The sequence below is a fragment of the Rutidosis leptorrhynchoides genome, chromosome 5 (genome assembly GCF_046630445.1).
Source record: "Rutidosis leptorrhynchoides isolate AG116_Rl617_1_P2 chromosome 5, CSIRO_AGI_Rlap_v1, whole genome shotgun sequence".
In the NCBI taxonomy this organism is placed as follows: Eukaryota; Viridiplantae; Streptophyta; class Magnoliopsida; order Asterales; family Asteraceae; genus Rutidosis; species Rutidosis leptorrhynchoides.
In genome coordinates this window covers 203,759,128-203,774,323 of record NC_092337.1, presented here as the reverse complement: position 1 = coordinate 203,774,323, position 15,196 = coordinate 203,759,128, and positions in this window count along the sequence as shown.

Genomic DNA, 15,196 nt, shown 5'->3' with positions numbered 1-15,196 from the left:
TTTTTTAAAAATTAAAAATTCACACCAAACTTAATTTAAAAATTCATATTATAAATTCACACCAAACTTATATTAATTTTTCAAATATTTACAATTTTAAATATATTGTTTTTACAAAGTTTACAATATTAATTTAAGATTTATATATTAATTTTAAAAACATGGTAAAAATAAAATTAAAAATCTTTTTGGCTTTTTATCCCACTTTAATCAATCAAATATTATCAAAAATATGCGCCCCTCTTTTCGGTAAAGTAATTTCGGTTCCGAAACCTAATTTAACTCATGACGAATTTTTGAAATATTTTGGGTTGATTTGATTAAAGATATTTATACCTTAAGAATAAACGTTAAATTTCGCAGTGATGTAATAAATTTTTGAATGATATCAATAATTTCGGTAGCCAAACCTAATTTTATTCAATACCAATTTAATACTTTATAGCGAACAAATTAGCGTTTATTATCAAAAGGTTAAAAATAAAAATAAAAATAAAAAAACTGTACAAAAATACCTGTGAAATAGATTTCTTAGTTATATGATCTATCCCATTCATAAGATAGTCGGTTTAATTGGTTTTCCATGGCTACATAGGCGTAACCTCGAGCATTCAGTGTTTTTTCTTCTAAACATATGAACGGTCCGTCTCTGCATAAAGTAACAAATTCGGTGTTTGAATAGGTTTGATTATTTGAACATTTACCTCCATGTGACCATTTTCCGCATTTGTGACATCTTTCTAGGTGCCGTGCTCTTCTTTTCGCTGCGGATTTTGATTTTCCTTTACCAAATTGTAACTTATTATCTTCGCATCTAGATTCTTTTCTAACTCCGTCTAATCTTTCTCTGATTACTGATACTATTTCACTCGGTAGTGTGTCATTATTACGTTTAGTGATCAAAGCGTGTAACATTAGACCATGGTTTAGTTCACAGGCAGTCTTCATTTCTTCAAAAAAATAAAAATTCAGAATGGGGGGAGAAGACTAGTTCTTTAGGGTCTGCTAGGGAAAGACCATTCGGGTTCCATTTTCGAGAACTACACGAAAACAGACAATCTAACTCTAACAGAAATACATATTATCCTTTAAAGACTTGATTCTCCCCACACTTAGTTAGCTGTGGTGTCGAAATTGTGATTAACTTCGTTGTCGACTTCCATCGTACTATCTATGTAGTGTTTAACTCTGTGACCACTAACTTTAAATTCAATCCCATTTGAATTTATCAATTCTACTGTTCTGTATGGAAAAAATCTTTTAACTATGAATGGTCCAGACCATCTTGATTTCAATTTTCCAGGAAATAGCTTGAATCGTGAATTGAAAAGAAGAACTCTGTCTCCTTCCTTAAATTCTTTTGAACTTCTGATTCTTTTATCATGCCATTTCTTCGTTCTTTCTTTATAGATTAACGAATTTTCGTATGCTTCATGTCTTAATTCTTCTAATTCGTTTAGTTGACTTAATCGTAGACGTCCGGCTTCATGTAAATCAAGATTACATGTCTTCAAAGCCCAAAATGCTTTGTGTTCAATTTCTACTGGAAGATGACATACTTTTTCATAAACAAGTCTAAAAGGTGTGGTTCCAATTGGAGTTTTGTAGGCTGTTCTAAAAGCCCAGAGTGCACCCTCCAATTTAATGGACCATTCCTTCGGATTTGATCCTACGGTTTTCTCTAGCATACGTTTTAAAGCTCGGTTGGTATTTTCAACTTGTCCACTTATTTGTGGATGATATGCGGTGGAGATTTTATGAGTTACTCCATATGTTTTAAGAACTTTCTCAAGTTGATTATTACAGAAATGAGTACCCCGATCACTTATTAAAGCTTTCAGTGTTCCAAACCTTGCAAAAAGACGTTTTAAAAAGTTGACTACAACTCGTGCATCGTTAGTTGGGAGAACTTGTGCTTCCGCCCATTTAGATACATAATCAATGTCTACGAGTATATATAGATTATTATGAGATTTTGGAAATGGACCCATAAAGTCAATACCCCAAATGTCAAATACTTCACATACTTGGATGACATTTTGTGGCATTTCATCACGTTGACTTATTTTTCCGGCCCTTTGACAAGCATCACAGGATTTGCAAAGAAGGTGTGAGTCTTTGTAAATTGTAGGCCAATAGAATCCAGCATCATAAACTTTTCTTGCTGTTAGTTGAGGCCCATAATGCCCTCCTGTTGGTCCTGTGTGACAACGGTTTAATATTTTACTGGCTTCATCTCCGAATACACATCGGCGTATTATTCCATCGGGACAACTTTTAAACAGATGTGGATCTTCCCAAAAATAGTGTTTTATATCACTGAAGAATTTCTTTCGTCTTTGGTACGATAATCCTTTTTCAAGGAATCCACAAACTAAGTAGTTTGCATAGTCTGCAAACCATGGTATTTCATTATAATCTATCTTCAATAGATATTCATCAGGAAAGTTGTCTTGTATGGCCGATTCATTTAGAACTTCTAATTCGGGATTTTCAAGACGAGAAAGATGATCAGCGGCGAGATTTTCTGCTCCTTTTTTATCTCGGATTTCAATATCAAATTCTTGTAAGAGTAAGATCCAACGGATTAATCTTGGTTTAGCATCTTGTTTCGAAAATAGGTATCTAAGAGCAGAATGGTCGGTATAGACCACCGTTTTTGCTAGAACGAGATATGATCGAAATTTGTCAAAAGCAAAGATAATAGCAAGGAGTTCTTTTTCAGTAGTTGTATAGTTCGTTTGTGCTCCTTGTAACGTTTTACTAGCATAATATATAGGTTGAAATCGTTTTTCAATCCTTTGTCCTAAAACGGCTCCCATTGCAAAATCACTTGCATCGCACATTAGTTCAAATGGTAGATTCCAATTTGGTGTTATCATGATCGGCGCATTTGTTAGTTTCTCTTTAAGAATATTAAAAGATTTGATACATTCATCTAAAAAGATGAATGGAGCATCCTTTTCTAGGAGTTTATTCATAGGAGTGGCAATTTTAGAAAACTCTTTTATGAAACGTCGGTAAAAACCGGCATGCCCTAGAAAACTCCTAACTCCTCTAACATTGGTGGGATGTGGAAGTTTAGCAATTACATCTACTTTAGCTCTATCCACTTCAATTCTTTCTTTTGAAATTTTATGACCAAGAACGATGCCTTCTTTAACCATAAAATGGCATTTCTCCCAATTAAGAACTAGATTTGATTGTTCGCATCTAATAAGCATTCGTTCAAGATTAGCTAGACATGTTTCAAATATATCACCGAAGACTGAAAAGTCATTCATGAAAACTTTCATGCATTCTTCTATCATGTCATGAAAAATCGCCATCATACACCTTTGAAAGGTTGCAGGGGCGTTACAAAGTCCAAATGGCATGCGTTTGTAAGCAAAAGTACCATAAGAGCACGTGAATGTGGTTTTCTCTTGGTCCTCGGGTGCTATTGGAATTTGAAAATATCCGGAAAATCCATCTAGAAAACAATAGTAACTATTTCCGGCTAATCTTTCCAACATTTGATCAATGAAAGGTAAGGGAAAGTGATCTTTTCTGGTGGCGTCATTTAATTTTCTATAATCAATACATACACGCCATCCTGTTACAGTCCTAGTAGGAATAAGCTCATTTTTCTCATTTGTAATGACAGTCATGCCACCCTTCTTAGGCATGCATTGAACTGGGCTTACCCATGGACTATCAAAAATTGGATAAATTAAACCTGCATCTAGCAGTTTAATAATCTCTTTCTTAACTACATCTTGCATATTAGGATTTAGTCTTCATTGGCGTTGCACATACGTTTTATGACCTTCTTCCATAAGGATTTTATGTGTGCAATACGAAGGACTTATTCCTTTAATATCATGAATCTTCCATGCAATGGCTGGTTTATGAGCTTTCAACACAGAAATGAGTTGTGATTTCTCATTTTCAGTAAGAGAAGACGATATTATTACAGGTAATTCAGATTCACCATGTAAATAAGCGTATTCCAAATGGTTTGGAAGTGGCTTTAACTCTAATGTCGGAGGTTCTTCTATCGATGATTTATATCGATATATCTGTCTTCTTCTTTTAGCATTTGAATTTCTTCTGTTGTTGGTTCATATCCATTAGCTATAAGTGTAGTTAACATTTCAGCTTCATCAATTGGTTTATTACTTTCTCCTAAAGAACATTCTCCTGTTCCTTGTAAATCTGGAAATTCTTCTAATAATTCTGCATGTGCATCTATAGTTTGAATATAATAACATGTATCATCTGCAGATTGTGATTGTTGCATTGCTCTATCAACTGAAAAGGTAACACTCTCATCCTCTATACTTAGAGTCAATTTCTTACCGAACACGTCTATCATTGCTTTAGCTGTGTTTAAGAATGGTCTTCCTAATATGAGAGGAACTTGAGAATCTTCTTCCATGTCCAGAACAACAAAATCTACTGGAAATACTAAAGTACCAACTTTAACTAGCATGTTCTCCATTATCCCTCTAGGATATTTTATTGATCTATCGGCTAGTTGTATGCTTATTCTGGTTGGTTTCAATTCTCCAAGGTCTAGTTTAGCGTATAGTGAATACGGCATTAGATTTATACTAGTACCTAAATCTGCTAATGCTTCTATTGAACTAAGACTACCCAGAAAACATGGAATTGTGAAACTTCCTGGGTCAGATATTTTTTCTGGTATCTTATTCAACAGCACTGCTGAACAATTTGCATTCATGGTAACAGCCGAGAGTTCTTCCATTTTCTTTCTATTTGAGATTAGATCTTTCAAGAATTTAGCATATCTAGGCATTCCTGAAATCACATCAATGAAAGGAAGATTTACATTTATCTGTTTAAACATATCCAAGAATTTGGATTGCTCGGCTTCAAGTTTCTCTTTCTTTATTTTACTCGGGTAAGGAAGTGGTGGTTGGTATGGTTTAACATAAGGTTTAGCCTTAACTGTGTTATCTTCATTAACCTTTTCAACTACCGGTTCTTTTTCCTTATCTTGATCAGGTTGTGGTTCTTGTGGAGTAGGAATAGCTTCATCAGAAGTTACAAGTATTTCAGGTGGTTTAAGTGTTGTACCACTTCTTGTGGTAATGGCTTTAGCTGTTTCATTCCGGGGGTTAGCATTTGTATCACTAGGTAGACTTAACGGTTTTCTTTCACCTATTAACCTTGCTAGGTTAATTACTTCTTGTTCCAGATTTTGAATAGAAGCTTGTTGATTTCTAAATGATTGAGCATTATGTTCATTAGTTTGTTTCTGAGATGTGAAAAACTGCGTTTGAGTTTCAACTAGCTTCGTCATCATATCTTCTAAATTCGGCTTTTTATCATCGGTTTGTTGCGGTGGTTTGTTTTGAAAATTAGGTCTTTGCTGGTTGTAAGTATTATTGGATACTTGTTGATTGCTAGGACCTTGTTGGTTGTTGTATGGAATATTTCGGTTATAGTTCTGGTTTTGATTGTAAATTGGTCTTGGCGGTTGATAATTATTCTGATAATTATTTCCAGGCCTTTGGTTTATGTATGAAATATTCTCTCTTTGTTCCATTGTTAATTCAATACTGAGATAATCTTTTGTCAAATGTGGTCCTCCACACTGCTCACAACTAATTCGTATTGAGTGAATATCTTTAGTCATCTTTTCCATTCGTCTCTCGACAGCATCTATCTTTGCGGAAATGGAATCTAAGTCATGGCTAGAATCGGCTCTAGCTGCTTTAGATGATCTAACGATATCTTTTTCTTGGTGCCACTCATGTGAGTGGGAAGCAGTGTTATCAATAATTTTGTAAGCATCAGTTTCGGTTTTCTTCATAATAGAACCACCAGCTGCTATATCTATGTCTTTCCTTGTAGTGATGTCGCATCCTTGGTAGAATATTTGTACTATTTGATAGGTGTCTAAACCATGTTGCGGACATCCTCTTAACAACTTTCCAAATCTAGTCCACGCCTCATATAGAGTTTCATTCGGCTTCTGTGTGAATGTAACAATTTCTCTTTGAAGTCTTACGGCTTTAGATGCAGGAAAAAATTGTTTAAGAAAATTTTCTACTAAAACGTCCCATGTATCGATCGCCCCTTCAGGTAACGATTCCAACCAATCTTTGGCTTCTCCTTTTAAAGTCCAGGGAATTAACATGAGATATATCTGTCCATCCTCAACTTCTCTTATTTTAAATAGTGTGCAGATCCTATTAAAGGTACGAAGATGTTCATTTGGATCTTCCTTCGGTGCACCACTAAATTGGCATTGATTAGTCACCATGTGTAGAATTTGTCCTTTGATTTCATAATCTGGCGCATTAATGTCTGGATGAGTAATTGCGTGACCTTGGCCAGTGCGTTTAGCTCTCATTCGGTCTTCCATACTTAAAGGTTCCAGATTCTCCATAATTGAATTTGTTGAATCGGAATCACTAGAGGATTCTGATTTAATGGTTCGTTCCTCAACAATCTCTGTTTGAATGATTGGTGGTTCCGGAGGAAAATTTAGTGGTTCAGGATCTATGAATCGTTCCTGAATATTCTCCGGATTCTCAATTGTGAGGTTGGGTTCAAAAAATGGATTATCGGAAATTTGAACTGGAGTACTTGGTCGACTGGATGACGATTCTAAAGAAAAATCAACGGCAGTAATATTTGCTAAATGTCTTGATCTAGTTACAGGTGGTGAACGTACAAAAGGTGGTGAACGTCTTGCTCGGTGCATTCACTGAATATCCTATTAGTTTTTAAAAGGAAAGAAAAATTATAATAAGTTATCCAATCAATAGACTTTTCTGATTTTGCCCACATTTCGAATTGCCAAAAGATGCAGCAGAGGGGCAGGATTCATTTGGTCTCAATATAATTGAGGACTGTTTGGCTCCAATAACCCGGTCCACGTACAAATTTAACTATTACTACGAACCAGAAAATTTTGATGTCTATCAATTTAACCACTTAAAATAAATTTTCGTAATTTTAAGAAATTTAGATAAGAAGTAGAATAAAAATCTATGTCCTAAAACTAGAATAGCGAGAAATAAGAAAGAAAAAGAGTTCGTCGAAAAAGGTCGAAAAAGAAAAATGGTTGAAAAATAAAAGGTGACGGAAAAATAAAAGAAACTTATAAAACTTAAAAACACTTGACTAACCTAACCTTATTACTACAACTAACTTAAAATTATAATCGCAAATTGAGATTACTAATTGGAATGATAATTGATACATAGGTAAAAGGTGTCTAAAAATATTAAAGCTTACAGTAAACTAAATCCCAAATGGAAATAACTTAAAAAGAAACTAAAACTTAAAAAGGCGTCGCAAAATTCTAAAGTACCTAAATCTTAGTCTAAAGAAAAAGCACTTAAGGGATTTTACGGCAAGGCCTAAAAATCTAGAAATAAAAATAGCTATGGAAAAAACTAAGTTTAAAACTAAATATGAGCTAAAAATACAAATATTACGCTAAAACAATTAAAAAGGGACAAAATATAATAATATACAAAAAGTTGTAAAAAGTTACAAATTTTATAAAAATATTATTTTTATATTATTTATTTTATAAAACTATTAATTTTATATTTTAATTAAACTAATTTAACTAAATATATAAATTAAATAAAAAGAAACTTAAAATAAAACTAATTATAATAATAATAAGTATTTAGGGTTAATAATAATAATAATAATTAAGAATTACTCCATAATTAATGCTGATTAGGGTTCCTGTGTGGCGTGTCAGATTGTCTCCGCGAGTTGCGGTATTAGAAGCTGTAAACTCCGCGAGTCGCGGGGTTCCAAAATTCAACTCAGGTACTTTTTAAAATTCGACGTTTTTTTTTCCGGTTTTTTTTTATGTTTTAAATAAAAACAAAATACTTAAATAAAACTTATATAAAAATAAAGAAACTTTATAAAACTTAAATATTTAACAAAATCTTAAAAATACTTATATTTTTTTTTCTTTTTATATTTTCGAATATTTAAAACGTATTTTTATAAAAACAAATTTTAATAAAAGTAAACTAAAAATCTTTTTTTTTTATTTAGCGTTGCGCTTCCGGCTTTTAAGCTAGATCGTTCCCCGGCAGCGGCGCCAAAAATACTTGATAGTTATGCGAGGTGTATATAAAATAGCTATTAATTTTTAGCAGGAAATACTATTAAATACGATACAATTTTACACAAGATATTTATTTATTTAGAGAATGGATATACTTAAACCTTGCTACAACACTTATAGGCAGTGTACCTAATCGTACAGTAGTGTAGTTTTTAGTAAGTCCGGTTCGTTCCACAGGGAAAATCTTTAAACAAAGCTTAACGCTATATTAGTTTACTTTTATAAAAATACAAATATATATATAAGTAATATTATTATTATAAAGGGGGGTTTTTACCGTTTAATGACCGGTTTGTCGATTTTAAAACTTTAGTCGCAGTTAAAACCAAATGTAAAATAATAAATAAATACAAGACTTAATTTAAAGCGTAAAGTAAATAACGATAATGAAATTGCGAATAATAAAAGTGCGATAAAATAAACTTGCGATAATTAAAAAGTACGATAATTAAAAATGCAATTAAATACAATAACGATAAAAATGCGATAATTAGAAGAGCAATTAAATATAAAATAAAGGAAATTAAATATGAAATAAAAGAATTATGCTTATTTAAACTTCCGTAACCATGATGTTTGACGTGTTGATTTTAGTTTTATGCCCATGGGTTAATTGTCCTTTGTCCTGGATTATTTAATATGTCCGTCTGGTTTTTGTCCATAACAGTCCATCAGTCATAAATATAAAGTGCGAGTGTCCTCGTCAAATTATTCTTATACCCGAAGTTAAATATTCCAACTAATTGGGGACTTAAACTGTAACAAGATTTTAATACTTTGTTTAATAATTACACCAGGATGTCGACTGAGTGTAATTCAAGGTTTTAATATTTTGTTATCAATTATATCAAGTGTCCTTGTACATAATTTCACCCCTGTTTTAATTATTCTAGTGGCTATTAATCCATTCCCGTGTCCGGTTAAATGAACGATTATTCGTACATATAAATACCCCGCCCATCGTGTCCGATCGAGTGTATATGGTAATTTATAGGGACGCCCAATTGTAAATCTTTATATTAACATTAACAAACTATCATTTAGTTAAACAAATATAAAGTCCATTTATAGCCCATAGTCTAATTTCCACAAGTGTCGTTCTTTTGTCCAAACCCCAATTATGGTACAAAGCCCAATTACCCAATTTTAGTAATTAGCCCAACATCATGATTACTTCGGATTAAATAGGCATAATAATAACTTAGCTACGAGACATTAAATTAAAAAGGTTGAACATAACTTACAATGATTAAAAATAGCGTAGCGTTACACGGACAGAATTTCGACTTACACCCTTACAACATTCGCTAACATACCCTTATTATTAGGATTAAAATTAAAATTAAAATTAAAATTAAAATATAAATATAAATATTTACGTATAGATTGAGTGAGAGATGGATATATGATATTGAAAATGATCAGAATTCGGTTGGCTTTATAGGGAATTAGGTTCAGGGGTACTCCGCGACTCGCGGCAACTTTTGCCTTCAAACTCCACGAGTCGCGGAGTTTGAAATTCCAGCTCACTCCAAATTGGATCTTAGTCTGCCGACGGTTTATTATATAATATAATATATATATAATTTATATAATTAATTATATATTATATTATATTTATATACATAGTTAACTTGTAATTTTTAGTCCGTTGCGTCGAGCGTTGAGAGTTGACTCATGTCCCGGTTCCGGATTTTCGAACGTCCTTGCATACAATTTAATATCTTGTACTTTGCGTTTTGAATCTTGTACTCTTGTAATTTCGAGACGTTTTTTATCAATAATTGGAACCTCTTTGATTGTATTTTGTACTTTTGAGCTTTTTGGTCATTTGCGTCTTCAATTCGTTGAATCTGTCTTTTGTCTTCACCTTTTATTATTTAAACGAATATCACTTGTAAATAGAACAATTGCAACTAAAAGCTTGTCTTTCTTGAGGAATAATGCAATGAAATATATGTTCATTTTTAGCATTATCAACAACCCGAAAATTTCCAACCAAATTTAAACTTTAATCTTTATATGTTTCTGACACGATAAGCAATATTTGTTAAGTTAAATTTCAATAATTTTAAACTATGTTCATACATTCATTCAACCTCGACCAAGTTCTAACGATTCACGAACCATTAAACGAATATGATTATATATGTATATGTGTATATATATTATAACTTGAAACGTAAACAAAATATTAGATTAAATACTTTATATGATTGTATCTGTTTCAAAATGTTTATCAATGAAATTAGAAGATAAGATCAAATGATTGAATTATCAGATATATTGAATTATGATTACAAGTCTCTGTTGAAAGGCCCACGTTGATTTGAGAAATCTTTCCATTTTAATAATATTCAGAAAATGGTAAAGTGATTTATAAATAAGAACAAATTGTTAATCATTGAGAACTAGACAAAGGATAGTGGAAGATTGAATCTCATAAAGACTCGATTGATCTATTTAGTTTCAAACGTACAAAAACGTTTTCAGTTTAAAAAGAACTTTATTATTAAAACGTATATAACTTTTATAAATATCTAGAACCACTTTTGACAACTCATTACTTAACTAGTATGATAAAGATAACGATATTTATATTTTATTTTATTAAATATATATAACGATTTAAATTAATATTATATATATTTATACGCGTATTATACGTACATAGTTTTATACTTTTACTATACTTAAACTTTACCTTTACTTTATTTTTACTTTACTTTAACTTTAATAATTCACTTTAATAATTCACTTTAATAATTCATACTTTAATAATTCACTTTAATAATTCATACTTTAATAATTCACTTTAATAATTCATACTTTAATAATTCACTGTAATAATTCATACTTTAATAATTCACTTTAATAATTCAAAAATCTATTATAAATAGAATTCAATAGGTTTCATTATTTCATAGAAACTTGAAAATATTTTTCTCTAAACTCTCTCAATCGATTTACATATATATATTTACTCCGTATTATTTCAAGATATTATTAGTATATATAAAATATTACGACGGAGTGCTGTCCGAGTGGTTTCGAAATTGTTTTTCGAGTAAGATAGGATTAAGGAAATTATGGGTTATAGCTATGGAGGTGATTGAGTATGGTTCATGTGTATGCTTGTGAGGTCAATATAGTGTTTATCATTTCCGTTGTGTCTACGTACCTTTCCTGCAATATTGAATCTCAATATTGATACGTGAGTACTCATAATTTAACTTTTACATATTAATAGTGTATCCCTGACTAGTGCTCGAGTATTTAGGATTATGCATGCTTGTACTTTTGATATTGCCCTTAGACAGGTTAGGTTGAATCTTGAATTAGTTACACTTGCGGTTGAGATAAGGTATAAGATAAGCATGTCCTTGGAAAGCTAGCGAAAAATTAAGAACTTTTCCTTTAGATATCGAATGGTTTCGATGAACGGATTAGAAGTTATAATCAATTGAATTTTTGATATTTTTATTAAAAATGATTATTATTATCGTTGTTTTTATCGTCATTCTAGTTTTATCTTATTATTATGATTATTATTATCTTTATCAGTAAAAGGGATTTATCATTAAAAATTGTTATTTTTTTTAGTATTACTATCGTTATTATCGTTAAAGTTATAATTAGTATTATTATTATTATCCAATTATTATTATTATTATTATTATTATTATTATTTTTATTATTATTATTATTATTATTATTATTATTATTATTATTATTAGTATTATTATTATTATTATTATCATTATTAATATATATATCATTATTTAAAAATGGTTATTGTTATTGTTATTATTATTATTACTATATTATCATTAAGATAATTATTAGTATTATCGTTAATAATGTTATAGTAACTATCATTATTAATATTAGTGTAATTAAAACAAATATTTGTAACACCTAATTATTTTGATTACTATTATTATCATTATTATGAACACGATATAAAAGACGATTAAAAGCTATTAAACGAAACGATTAGGAAATAATGAGTAAGAGTATCATGATGAAATTAAAATATTATAAGATATTGATTTAGATAAAATTATTGTTCTTATTATTTTTATCATTACTATTATTATTAAAAGTATCGTTAGTATTAAAACTATCATTTTAACAAAAATTACCATTTTAATAGAAATGTCATTGTTACTATAAAATATCATTATTATTATTATTATTTTAAATAGAATTATTATTTTAAAGATAATATTAAAAATTATCGTAAATATTAAAGTTATCATAATTAGAATTATCGTTTTATCATAATGTCATCTTAGTAATTATAAATATTGATATTTTTATAAAAATAATTATTATTACAAAATAATACAACTTTTACTTACTATCATTATAGATATTATTTTATCAAATAAATATGTGATACAAACATATTTTACTACGTGTAATAACTTACTTTAATAATACCTATCATATTATCTTTATGATATTAAATGAACACTATAAATTTTATTACTTAATATATATATAAGTATATTTTATTATATAAATTTAATATAAAATTTTATTTATTAATAAATAAATTATATTATTTACTCTAATAAATCTTTTAAAAAATATTTAAAAATATAAAACGACGATATTTAAACTATATATTAATCATGTATAGATTTTTGGAAATTATTTTGAGTCAAATTTACTTTTGTTGACTTTTGCATATTAGTCTCGAGCATTAGGATTGTGGTACACTATGACTTGACCTAATTTGTTAGACAAATATTGACCAACACATAAATATATATAATTAATTTAGGTTCGTGAATCCGAGGCCAACCTTGCACTTGTTCAATGACGTTATATGTATTTTTACTACGAAATACAGTATGGTGAGTTTCATTTGCCTTTTTACCCTTTATATTTTTGGGACTGAGAATACATGCGCTTTTATAAATGTTTGACGAAATAGACACAAGTAATTGAAACTACATTCTATGGTTGAATTATCGAAATCGAATATGCCCCTTTTTATTAAAGTCTGGTAATCTAAGAATTAGGGAACAGACACCCTAATTGACGCGAATCTTAAAGATAGATCTATTGGGCCTAACAAACCCCATCCAAAGTACCGGATGCTTTAGTACTTCGAAATTTATATCATGTCCGAAGGAGGATCCCGGAATTATAGGGGATATTCTTATATGTATCTAGTTAATGTCGGTTACCAGGTGTTCACCATATGAATGATTATTTTGGTCTCTATGCATGAGACGTATATTTATGAGAACTGGAAATGAAATTCTTGGGGTCTATTAAAATGATGGAAATAAATAATTATGATAAACTAATGAACTCACCAACCTTTTGGTTGACACTTTAAAGCATGTTTATTCTCAGGTGTTAAAGAAATCTTCCGCTATGCATTTGCTCATTTTAAAGATATTACTTGGAGTCTTTCATAGCATATTTCGAAGAACGTTGCATTCGAGTCATTGAGTTCATCAAAGATTATTATTAAATCAATTTATAGTTGGATATTGGATATTATGAAATGGTATGCATGCCTGTCAATTTTTGATGTAAAGAAAGTGTCTTTTAAAAACGAATGCAATGTTTGTAAAATGTATCATATAGAGGTTAAATACCTCGCAATGTAATCAACTATTGTGAATCGTTTATAATGTATATGAACGGGTCCTTTCAGTTGGTATCAGAGCGGTGGTTTTAGCGAACCAGGTCTGCATTAGTGTGTCTAACTGATAAGTCGATAGGATGCATTAGTGAGTCTGGACTTCGACCGTGTCTGCATGTCAAAAGTTTTGCTTATCATTTTGTGTCGACAATTAACTACTTATCATCCTCAGGAAATTACCTGCTTATCATTTTTAGTCTAAGACACGTCTTGCTGCATTGATTGCATGAATAGTGTATAGACAAAAATTCATATCTTAGAATATCTGCTAAATCATATCTTATCGTATCTGTTACTTTAAACTTTGCCTGACATATCCCGCAAAGTCCTCCGTAATCTATGAAATCTTTTGATCTATATATATATATATATATATATATATATATATATATATATATATATATATATATATATTCTATGTAATTAGAATACCATCCGTTAGCCAAAATCATTTCATATCGAGAAAAAAAATCCTTTATCCAATCGTACGAAATGGAATTCGTCATCAGTTCAAGTCACTCAGATTCCGAAATGGAATCTCATTCAAACTCCGAAAGCAGTGTGACCGAAATAGATCAACCAATCAGTCATCACCTATTCTGGATGAATTTGGGATGGGTTCATAGCCTCCTCAATCATTAGAGACAAGAAGAATGTGATCCCTTCCATCCACCACATTGCCCTCTTGACGAAGAACCTGAAGCACTTACCGGCGAACCTGTCCGAAACACCATTTTCTCGCTCAATTCCAGAGTATCTCTTCACGATTATATATTACATCAAATTTTAGATTTTATTTATTCACTCGTCCGAACCGACAATCACCCCGGTGTAATAGAAGAAGTCAACGAGCTTCGCGCTCGGGTAGTGGCTTTGGAGAATATGGTGCAGAGATTACAAACACCAGCAGCAGCATCAGCAGCATAACCAGTACCACCATCATCAACGCCAACAGTACCATTACCACCTCCAACCACAACCGCGTCGTAAACCTCAACTTCACAATCTGTCCCATGAGCATCAACGTCATACGCACCATAGATACTAAGGAGTACCAACAACAATAACTGACGAAGTATTAATTCATAACTTCATTGGAGAAACATTCCGCGGCGATTATGTAATCTCTAAAGTCTTAGAGATTATCTAATCTAGCCCTAACCATAAATCAGTTAAGCGAACCAAAATGATAGAAGGAAGAGTAGAAACCCTGACAAAAATGGTGTGTGATTAACAAGCTAAACTTGCTTTACCAACAGCATCAACAGTACCGTCAGATTTACCAGTATCGTCAGTACAGTCAACATCCGAATCAACAACACAGATAACATCACAAACTCCGTCAGTTCAAGAATCACTGTGGACATCATTACGAATCAATAACGTGTATATTGTATCAACGAGTTATGAAG